Source organism: Chiloscyllium punctatum, chromosome 6 (assembly GCF_047496795.1).
Source record: "Chiloscyllium punctatum isolate Juve2018m chromosome 6, sChiPun1.3, whole genome shotgun sequence".
NCBI lineage: Eukaryota > Metazoa > Chordata > Chondrichthyes > Orectolobiformes > Hemiscylliidae > Chiloscyllium > Chiloscyllium punctatum.
Window position 1 is genome coordinate 130892900 of NC_092744.1, and position 10995 is coordinate 130903894.

Here is a 10995-nt window from a genome sequence, read left to right on the forward strand (position 1 = left end):
AGAAATGCAGTTTCTTTTCACCTCAATCTAAAAGGCAGTTTCTGAACATAGTAACAGAAGTCAAAAGGTAATTACCTCACCTCACCCCCACTCCGGAAGAGGTGCTAACTGCCCTTGATTGCTTTTTGTTCACAATGTGAAGAGCTCTCACGCCTGAGTCACCTTCACGTGTCTGGTTGCTGAGTGAATCACAAAGAAGGAGTTTCACCAGAGCTGCAACTGCCACACTTCCCCAGTCGCCCTCCCGTTTACATTTTCCTGCTCGTCAGTGATTTCAAGAAAACCAAATGGATGCGATGTCATTCTGTAGTCTCTCTGTCGATTCCTCCGTTTCAGTTCCAACGTGGCTTAGATCTCGGGGCGCACCTTAATACTAGCGACGCTATGAAAGCACAGATCCAGAGGTTCCTCTGAGATTGTAATTTCTTTCATTGCTGTTGCTGATTGAATGAGCCACAAACGTGAGAACTGATCCAAAACATGATTCAGGATCTCTGGTGCCAATTCTCGGACGTTGAATAACGACAGACACCTTCCAAATGAGGTCTTTCAGAGACGACTTTGGGATACATTTGACAGACAGATTAGCTCAGGAATCCGTGGTGCATTGTGACACCAGCGCATCGGCTTCTTCCCTGTCTTTGAACCGGGTTGCCTGCGCAAGGAATGCAAATGCGGTAATGCTTTTCGTGGAAGGATCAGAAGGGGGTAACTACACTCTCAAACAGAATGGCATATGATCAGAACCAGGTTGGAGAAAAACTTTACAATGCTTTGCAATGTTAGTAAATGGAACTGCATTGCATTTCACTACGAGAGCAGATTTGTTTAAGCAAACTCGAAGGCAGGTTTGCAGATGGGAAAGCAAGCAAGTCAGCTCCGTTCTTGTCCATGCAAAAGTCTACGGTTAAAGGACAAAGCAGTTTCTGCCCAGTCTCGAACTGGGGACTTTTCGCGTGCAAGGCGAACTTGATGACCACTACACTACAGAGACAGGCCACGGCCGTCCTTGCTGGGGCTCAGTGACATCCAGCACTGAAAGTTGAAGCCATTCTACCTTTCACCTTTCTGGATCCATGAGCTCGTTGTTTGATGGGACTTGTTTAAATTTGGCTTTGTGCTGAGCATGGACGAGATACATCGAAGTATCTGTTTCCACGTGGTGTACCCCAATAACGTTGTGTTGCTCACACCTGCTTTAAAGAATTACGTTTTTGCGGAGCTTACCGTCGCAGTCTGTGGCAAAATCATTTCCTCTGTTCGACTGCTCACGGGAAAGGTCGTATTGTGAAACAGTGCAGAAACGAGCGACATCCTTACTTTTGCTCCGACTGACCATACTCCGTGAAAGTTTCCCAGATTCTCAGTTGAGGATTTTTGCAGCTGGAAGTTACCTCAGAAACCCTGTTAATTCGTAATGTATTGAGCGAATCGCAAAACAGAAAGCATTTAACACGGAACACAAACAAAACTGGAAAACCAAATGCATTTTCAGACACAGCGAGCATGAATGCTAACTGTGAGACAGTCCGGGGGCATGAGCCATAAAGTAATCACTCAATTAACAACAGGGCAATTCCAAACTACTCTTTCAAACATACTGGAGCCTGAGTGCACCACCACTTCCCAGACAATGCTGCAAAGCGACAAAGAAAGAACATAATAAGAATGGGCCATAAAAAGTGAATTTCACCAATCGCAGTCTCGATTAGATTACCTTTCCCTTCCGATGTCTCCAGGACGGAAATGAAGCAAGTGGGAGAAATTCAATAACATATGACATCGAAATAGATTGGAACGATTTTCTCATTGGCCAGAAAACCGAATGTCGGCGAGTCGAGTCACCGTAGGACTCTGTTTCGCAACAGCGATGAAATAACAGTCTCCATTCGGTTCCAGTAAAAGCTCAACTTGCCTGGAACAGAAAGCAACAGTAGAGCTGCTTGCGATTTTTCCGCGCGGGAGTCGAACACGCGAGCACAGACACTTTGGAAAATTCGCCACTTTCACAAACCGCAGTCAAATCCCCGGGAAGCAAACCCATTTTTCTTCTATTTGAAACAGAAATGCAGCAGGGATCGAAAAAGCATTTTAACAAGCTGTGCCGATGGAGCTGTTCAGAGGAAATGGTAGCGGTGGGATTCGAACGCACGCCTCTGCCGAGACCGGAGCCTTAATCCAGCGCCTTTGACCGCTCGGCCACACTACCAACACGCCCACCCCCCCATTTTCTTGCAATTCCAATTGTGCTCCTGCATAACAACAGATGCAAACTCACGTGAAAAGGGTTCGATGATCCCTCTCCGACTCGCACAGCTGCTCGGATGTGCCCGTCTGCAATATCAATTTCTCAGCAGATAATGACAGCCCATCAATCCAGACAAAAATCACTGGTAAGCTGAGTCTATCTTCTCAGACTGGATTCAGCTGCAAATGTATCTGTGAGTGCGTGAGAATATATGATCGGTTATGATTGGGTCAAATTACCATCAGCTGCTTGACATTACTGCAATTCGGATTCTTGCTTTGCTAAATGATTTCACCCATTGCTCGAAACAGGACAACTTTCACGTTTACACGGAACATGAAACACACCGGACTACAGGGAAAATGCACAAAGCTGAGCAGGCCGTGTCCCAAATCATACCGTGCAGCATAGTTTCAGTCACTGTGTCTGTTTTGCAGAATAAGGTTCCCAAAGAAAGTTCCACCCTAAAACCAGAGGTCGCATTCCAATCCGAGAACGACAGATTGCATCGTGAGGAAGGTCTGACCTCGGGGCCGGTTCGACATGCCACTTTCCTTGCCTTTTACCTTCACCGTGCAATTTGCTGCAGAGATGTTCACACCTGGACATGAGCCTCATGGATACCAACTGAGTTGGAAACCTGTGTGGGAATCGATGAGAAGCGACTCAATAGAGTTTAACAAATTCCATGGTGCTTTTTAGAAATGCAGTTTCTTTTCACCTCAATCTAAAAGGCAGTTTCTGAACATAGTAACAGAAGTCAAAAGGTAATTACCTCACCCCACCCCCACTCCGGAAGAGGTGCTAACTGCCCTTGATTGCTTTTTGTTCACGATGTGAAGAGCTCTCACGCCTGAGTCACCTTCACGTGTCTGGTTGCTGAGTGAATCACAAAGAAGGAGTTTCACCAGAGCTGCAACTGCCACACTTCCCCAGTCGCCCTCCCGTTTACATTTTCCTGCTCGTCAGAGATTTCAAGAAAACCAAATGGATGCGATGTCATTCTGTAGTCTCTCTGTCGATTCCTCCGTTTCAGGTCCAACATGGCTTAGATCTCGGGGCGCACCTTAATACGATCGACGCTATGAAAGCACAGATCCAGAGGTTCCTCTGAGAGTGTAATTTCTTTCATTGCTGTTGCTGATTGAATGAGCCACAAACGTGCGAACTGCTCCAAAACATGATTCAGGATCTCTGGTGCCAATTCTCGCACGTTGAATAACGACAGACACCTTCCAAATGAGGTCTTTCAGAGACGACTTTGGGATACATTTGACAGACAGATTAGCTCAGGAATCCGTGGTGCATTGGGACACCAGCGCATCGGTTTCTTCCCTGTCTTTGAACCGGGTTGCCTGCGCAAGGAATGCAAATGCGGTAATGCTTTTCGTGGAAGGATCAGAAGGGGGTAACTACACTCTCAAACAGAATGGCATATGATCAGAACCAGGTTGGAGAAAAACTTTACAATGCTTTGCACTGTTAGTAAATGGAACTGCATTGCATTTCACTACGAGAGCAGATTTGTTTAAGCAAACTCGAAGGCAGGTTTGCAGATGGGAAAGCAAGCAAGTCAGCTCCGTTCTTGTCCATGCAAAAGTCTACGGTTAAAGGACAAAGCAGTTTCTGCCCAGTCTCGAACTGGGGACTTTTCGCGTGCAAGGCGAACTTGATGACCACTACACTACAGAGACAGGCCACGGCCGTCCTTGCTGGGGCTCAGTGACATCCAGCACTGAAAGTTGAAGCCATTCTACCTTTCACCTTTCTGGATCCATGAGCTCGTTGTTTGATGGGACTTGTTTAAATTTGGCTTTGTGCTGAGCATGGACGAGATACATCGAAGTATCTGTTTCCACGTGGTGTACCCCAATAACGTTGTGTTGCTCACACCTGCTTTAAAGAATTACGTTTTTGCGGAGCTTACCGTCGCAGTCTGTGGCAAAATCATTTTGTCTGTTCGACTGCTCACGGGAAAAGGTAGTATTGTGAAACAGTGCAGAAACGAACGACATCCTTACTTTTGCTCCGACTGACCATACTCCGTGAAAGTTTCCCAGATTCTCAGTTGAGGATTTTTGCAGCTGGAAGTTACCTCAGAAACCCTGTTAATTCGTAATGTATTAAGCGAATCGCAAAACAGAAAGCATTTAACACGGAACACAAACAAAACTGGAAAACCAAATGCATTTTCAGACACAGCGAGCATGAATGCTAAATGTGAGACAGTCCGGGGGCATGAGCCATAAAGTTATCACTCAACTAACAACAGGGCAATTCCAAACTACTCTTTCAAACATACTGGAGCCTGAGTGCACCACCACTTCCCAGACAAGGCTGCAAAGCGACAAAGAAAGAACATAATAAGAATGGGCCATAAAAAGTGAATTTCACCAATCGCAGTCTCGATTAGATTACCTTTCCCTTCCGATGTCTCCAGGACGGAAATGAAGAAAGTGGGAGAAATTCAATAACATATGACATCGAAATAGATTGGAACGATTTTCTCATTGGCCAGAAAACCGAATGTCGGCGAGTCGAGTCACCGTAGGACTCTGTTTCGCAACAGCGATGAAATAACAGTCTCCATTCGGTTCCAGTAAAAGCTCAACTTGCCTGGAACAGAAAGCAACAGCAGAGCTGCTTGCGATTTTTCCGCGCGGGAGTCGAACACGCGAGCACAGACACTTTGGAAAATTCGCCACTTTCACAAACCGCAGTCAAATCCCCGGGAAGCAAAACCATTTTTCTTCTATTTTAAACAGAAATGCAGCAGGGATCGAAAAAGCATTTCAACAAGCTGTGCTGATGGAGCTGTTCAGAGGAAATGGCAGCGTTGGGATTGGAACGCACGCCTCTGTCGAGACTGGAGCCGTAATCCAGCGCCTTAGACCGCTCGGCCACACTACCAACACGCCCAGCCCGCCATTTTCTTGCAATTCCAATTGTGCTCCTGCATAACAACAGATGCAAACTCACGTGAAAAGGGTTCGATGATCCCTCTCCGACTCGCACAGCTGCTCGGATGTGCCCGTCTGCAATATCAATTTCTCAGCAGATAATGACAGTCCATCAATCCAGACAAAAATCACTGGTAAGCTGAGTCTATCTTCTCAGACTGGATTCAGCTACAAATGTATCTGTGAGTGCGTGAGAATATATGATCGGTTATGATTGGGTCAAATTACCATCAGCTGCTTGACATTACTGCAATTCGGATTCTTGCTTTGCTAAATGATTTCACCCATTGCTCGAAACAGGACAACTTTCACGTTTACACGGAACATGAAACACACCGGACTACAGGGAAAATGCACAAAGCTGAGCAGGCCGTGTCCCAAATCATACCTTGCAGCATAGTTTCAGTCACTGTGTCTGTTTTGCAGAATAAGGTTCCCAAAGAAAGTTCCACCCTAAAACCGGAGGTCGCATTCCAATCCGAGAACGACAGATTGCATCGTGAGGAAGGTCTGACCTCGGGGCCGGTTCGAGATGCTACTTTCCTTGCCTTTTACCTTCACCGTGCAATTTGCTGCAGAGATGTTCACACCTGGACATGAGCCTCATGGATACCAACTGTGTTGGAAACCTGTGTGGGAATCGATGAGAAGCGACTCAATAGAGTTTAACAAATTCCATGGTGCTTTTTAGAAATGCAGTTTCTTTTCACCTCAATCTAAAAGGCAGTTTCTGAACATAGTAACAGAAGTCAAAAGGTAATTACCTCACCCCACCCCCACTCCGGAAGAGGTGCTAACTGCCCTTGATTGCTTTTTGTTCACGGTGTGAAGAGCTCTCACGCCTGAGTCACCTTCACGTGTCTGGTTGCTGAGTGAATCACAAAGAAGGAGTTTCACCAGAGCTGCAACTGCCACACTTCCCCAGTCGCCCTCCCGTTTATATTTTCCTGCTCGTCAGTGATTTCAAGAAAACCAAATGGATGCGATGTCATTCTGTAGTCTGTCTGTCGATTCCTCCGTTTCAGGTCCAACGTGGCTTAGATCTCGGGGCGCACCTTAATACTAGCGACGCTATGAAAGCACAGATCCAGAGGTTCCTCTGAGAGTGTAATTTCTTTCATTGCTGTTGCTGATTGAATGAGTCACAAACGTGCGAACTGCTCCAAAACATGATTCAGGATCTCTGGTGCCAATTCTCGCACGTTGAATCACGACAGACACCTTCCAAATGAGGTCTTTCAGAGACGACTTTGGGATACATTTGACAGACAGATTAGCTCAGGAATCCGTGGTGCATTGTGACACCAGCGCATCGGCTTCTTCCCTGTCTTTGAACCGGGTTGCCTGCGCAAGGAATGCAAATGCGGTAATGCTTTTCGTGGAAGGATCAGAAGGGGGTAACTACACTCTCAAACAGAATGGCATATGATCAGAACCAGGTTGGAGAAAAACTTTACAATGCTTTGCACTGTTAGTAAATGGAACTGCATTGCATTTCACTACGAAAGCAGATTTGTTTAAGCAAACTCGAAGGCAGGTTTGCAGATGGGAAAGCAAGCAAGTCAGCTCCGTTCTTGTCCATCCAAAAGTCTACAGTTAAAGGACAAAGCAGTTTTTTCCCAGTTTCGAACTGGGGACCTTTCGCGTGTTACGCGAACGTGATAACCACTACACTACAGAAACAGGTCGCAACCATCCTGCCTGGGGCTCAGTGACATCCACCACTGAAAGTTGAAGCCATGCTACCTTTCACCTTTCGAAATCCATGAGCTCGTTGTTTAATGGGACTTGTTTAAATTTGGCTATGTGCTGAGCATGGACGAGATACACCGAAGTATCTGTTTCCACGTGGTGTACCCCAATAACGTTGTGTTGCTCACACCTGCTTTAAAGAATTACGTTTTTGCGGAGCTTACCGTCGCAGTCTGTGGCAAAATCGTTTCCTCTGTTCGACTGTTCACGGGAAAAGGTAGTATTGTGAAACAGTGCAGAAACGAACGACATCCTTACTTTTGCTCCGACTGACCATACTCCGTGAAAGGTTCCCAGATTCTCAGTTGAGGATTTTTGCAGCTGGAAGTTACCTCAGAAACCCTGTTAATTCGTAATGTATTGAGCGAATCGCAAAACAGAAAGCATTTAACACGGAACACAAACAAAACTGGAAAACCAAATGCATTTTCAGACACAGCGAGCATGAATGCTAAATGTGAGACAGTCCGGGGGCATGAGCCATAAAGTAATCACTCAACTAACAACAGGGCAATTCCAAACTACTCTTTCAAACATACTGGAGCCTGAGTGCACCACCACTTCCCAGACAATGCTGCAAAGCGACAAAGAAAGAACATAATAAGAATGGGCCATAAAAAGTGAATTTCACCAATCGCAGTCTCGATTAGATTACCTTTCCCTTCCGATGTCTCCAGGACGGAAATGAAGCAAGTGGGAGAAATTCAATAACATATGACATCGAAATAGATTGGAACGATTTTCTCATTGGCCAGAAAACCGAATGTCGGCGAGTCGAGTCACCGTAGGACTCTGTTTCGCAACAGCGATGAAATAACAGTCTCCATTCGGTTCCAGTAAAAGCTCAACTTGCCTGGAACAGAAAGCAACAGCAGAGCTGCTTGCGATTTTTCCGCGCGGGAGGCGAACACGCGAGCACAGACACTTTGGAAAATTCGCCACTTTCACAAACCGCAGTCAATTCCCCGGGAAGCAAACACATTTTTCTTCTGTTTTAAACAGAAATGCAGCAGGGATCGAAACGGCATTTTAAGAAGCTGCACCGATGGAGCCGTTCAGAGGAAATGGCAGCGGTGTGATTCGAACCCACGCCTCTGTCGAGACTGGAGCCTTAGTCCAGCACCTTAGACCGCACGGCCACACTACCAACACGCCCAGCCCGCCATTTTCTTGCAATTCCAATTGTGCTCCTGCATAACAACAGATGCAAACTCACGTGAAAAGGGTTCGATGATCCCTCTCCGACTCGCACAGCTGCTCGGATGTGCCCGTCTGCAATATCAATTTCTCAGCAGATAATAACAGCCCATCAATCCAGACAAAAATCACTGGTAAGCTGAGTCTATCTTCTCAGACTGGATTCAGCTACAAATGTATCTGTGAGTGCGTGAGAATATATGATCGGTTATGATTGGGTCAAATTACCATCAGCTGCTTGACATTACTGCAATTCGGATTCTTGCTTTGCTTAATGATTTCACCCATTGCTCGAAACAGGACAACTTTCACGTTTACACGGAACATGAAACACACCGGACTACAGGGAAAATGCACAAAGCTGAGCAGGCCGTGTCCCTAATCATACCGTGCAGCATAGTTTCAGTCACTGTGTCTGTTTTGCAGAATAAGGTTCCCAAAGAAAGTTCCACCCTAAAACCAGAGGTCGCATTCCAATCCGAGAACGACAGATTGCATCGTGAGGAAGGTCTGACCTCGGGGCCGGTTCGAGATGCCACTTTCCTTGCCTTTTACCTTCACCGTGCAATTTGCTGCAGAGATGTTCACACCTGGACATGAGCCTCATGGATACCAACTGAGTTGGAAACCTGTGTGGGAATCGATGAGAAGCGACTCAATAGAGTTTAACAAATTCCATGGTGCTTTTTAGAAATGCAGTTTCTTTTCACCTCAATCTAAAAGGCAGTTTCTGAACATAGTAACAGAAGTCAAAAGGTAATTACCTCACCTCACCCCCACTCCGGAAGAGGTGCTAACTGCCCTTGATTGCTTTTTGTTCACAATGTGAAGAGCTCTCACGCCTGAGTCACCTTCACGTGTCTGGTTGCTGAGTGAATCACAAAGAAGGAGTTTCACCAGAGCTGCAACTGCCACACTTCCCCAGTCGCCCTCCCGTTTACATTTTCCTGCTCGTCAGTGATTTCAAGAAAACCAAATGGATGCGATGTCATTCTGTAGTCTCTCTGTCGATTCCTCCGTTTCAGTTCCAACGTGGCTTAGATCTCGGGGCGCACCTTAATACTAGCGACGCTATGAAAGCACAGATCCAGAGGTTCCTCTGAGATTGTAATTTCTTTCATTGCTGTTGCTGATTGAATGAGCCACAAACGTGAGAACTGATCCAAAACATGATTCAGGATCTCTGGTGCCAATTCTCGGACGTTGAATAACGACAGACACCTTCCAAATGAGGTCTTTCAGAGACGACTTTGGGATACATTTGACAGACAGATTAGCTCAGGAATCCGTGGTGCATTGGGACACCAGCGCATCGGTTTCTTCCCTGTCTTTGAAGCGGGTTGCCTGCGCAAGGAATGCAAATGCGGTAATGCTTTTCGTGGAAGGATCAGAAGGGGGTAACTACACTCTCAAACAGAATGGCATATGATCAGAACCAGGTTGGAGAAAAACTTTACAATGCTTTGCACTGTTAGTAAATGGAACTGCATTGCATTTCACTACGAGAGCAGATTTGTTTAAGCAAACTCGAAGGCAGGTTTGCAGATGGGAAAGCAAGCAAGTCAGCTCCGTTCTTGCCCATCCAAAAGTCTACAGTTAAAGGACAAAGCAGTTTCTGCCCAGTTTCGAACTGGGGACCTTTCGCGTGTTAGGCGAACGTGATGACCACTACACTACAGAAACAGGCCGCAGCCGTCCCCTCTGGGGCTCAGTGACATTCAGCACTGAAAGTTGAAGCCATTCCACCTTTCACCTTTCTATATCCATGAGCTCGTTGTTTAATGGGACTTGTTTAAATTTGGCTATGTGCTGAGCATGGACGAGATACATCAAAGTATCTGTTTCCACGTGGTGTACCCCAATAACGTTGTGTTGCTCACACCTGCTTTAAAGAATTACGTTTTTGCGGAGCTTACCGTCGCAGTCTGTGGCAAAATCATTTCCTCTGTTCGACTGCTCACGGGAAAGGTCGTATTGTGAAACAGTGCAGAAACGAGCGACATCCTTACTTTTGCTCCGACTGACCATACTCCGTGAAAGTTTCCCAGATTCTCAGTTGAGGATTTTTGCAGCTGGAAGTTACCTCAGAAACCCTGTTAATTCGTAATGTATTGAGCGAATCGCAAAACAGAAAGCATTTAACACGGAACACAAACAAAACTGGAAAACCAAATGCATTTTCAGACACAGCGAGCATGAATGCTAAATGTGAGACAGTCCGGGGGCATGAGCCATAAAGTAATCACTCAACTAACAACAGGGCAATTCCAAACTACTCTTTCAAACATACTGGAGCCTGAGTGCACCACCACTTCCCAGACATTGCTGCAAAGCGACAAAGAAAGAACATAATAATAATGGGCCATAAAAAGTGAATTTCACCAATCGCAGTCTCGATTAGATTACCTTTCCCTTCCGATGTCTCCAGGACGGAAATGAAGAAAGTGGGAGAAATTCAATAACATATGAAATCGAAATAGATTGGAACGATTTTCTCATTGGCCAGAAAACCGAATGTCGGCGAGTCGAGTCACCGGAGGACTCTGTTTCGCAACAGCGATGAAATAACAGTCTCCATTCGGTTCCAGTAAAAGCTCAACTTGCCTGGAACAGAAAGCAACAGTAGAGCTGCTTGCGATTTTTCCGCGCGGGAGTCGAACACGCGAGCACAGACACTTTGGAAAATTCGCCACTTTCACAAACCGCAGTCAAATCCCCGGGAAGCAAACCCATTTTTCTTCTATTTTAAACAGAAATGCAGCAGGGATCGAAAAAGCATTTTAACAAGCTGCGCCGATGGAGCTGTTCAGAGGAAATGGCAGCGGTGGGATTCGAACG

At 46.0% G+C, this 10995-nt stretch overlaps 1 non-coding gene across 1 annotated transcript; it reads right to left on the reverse strand.

Moving 5' to 3' along the window:
* Positions 1–9767: 9767 nt before the first annotated feature.
* Positions 9768–9840, reverse strand: trnav-aac (transfer RNA valine (anticodon AAC)). The gene has a single exon. It is a non-coding gene; the product is annotated as a tRNA-Val (tRNA).
* Positions 9841–10995: the final 1155 nt, after the last annotated feature.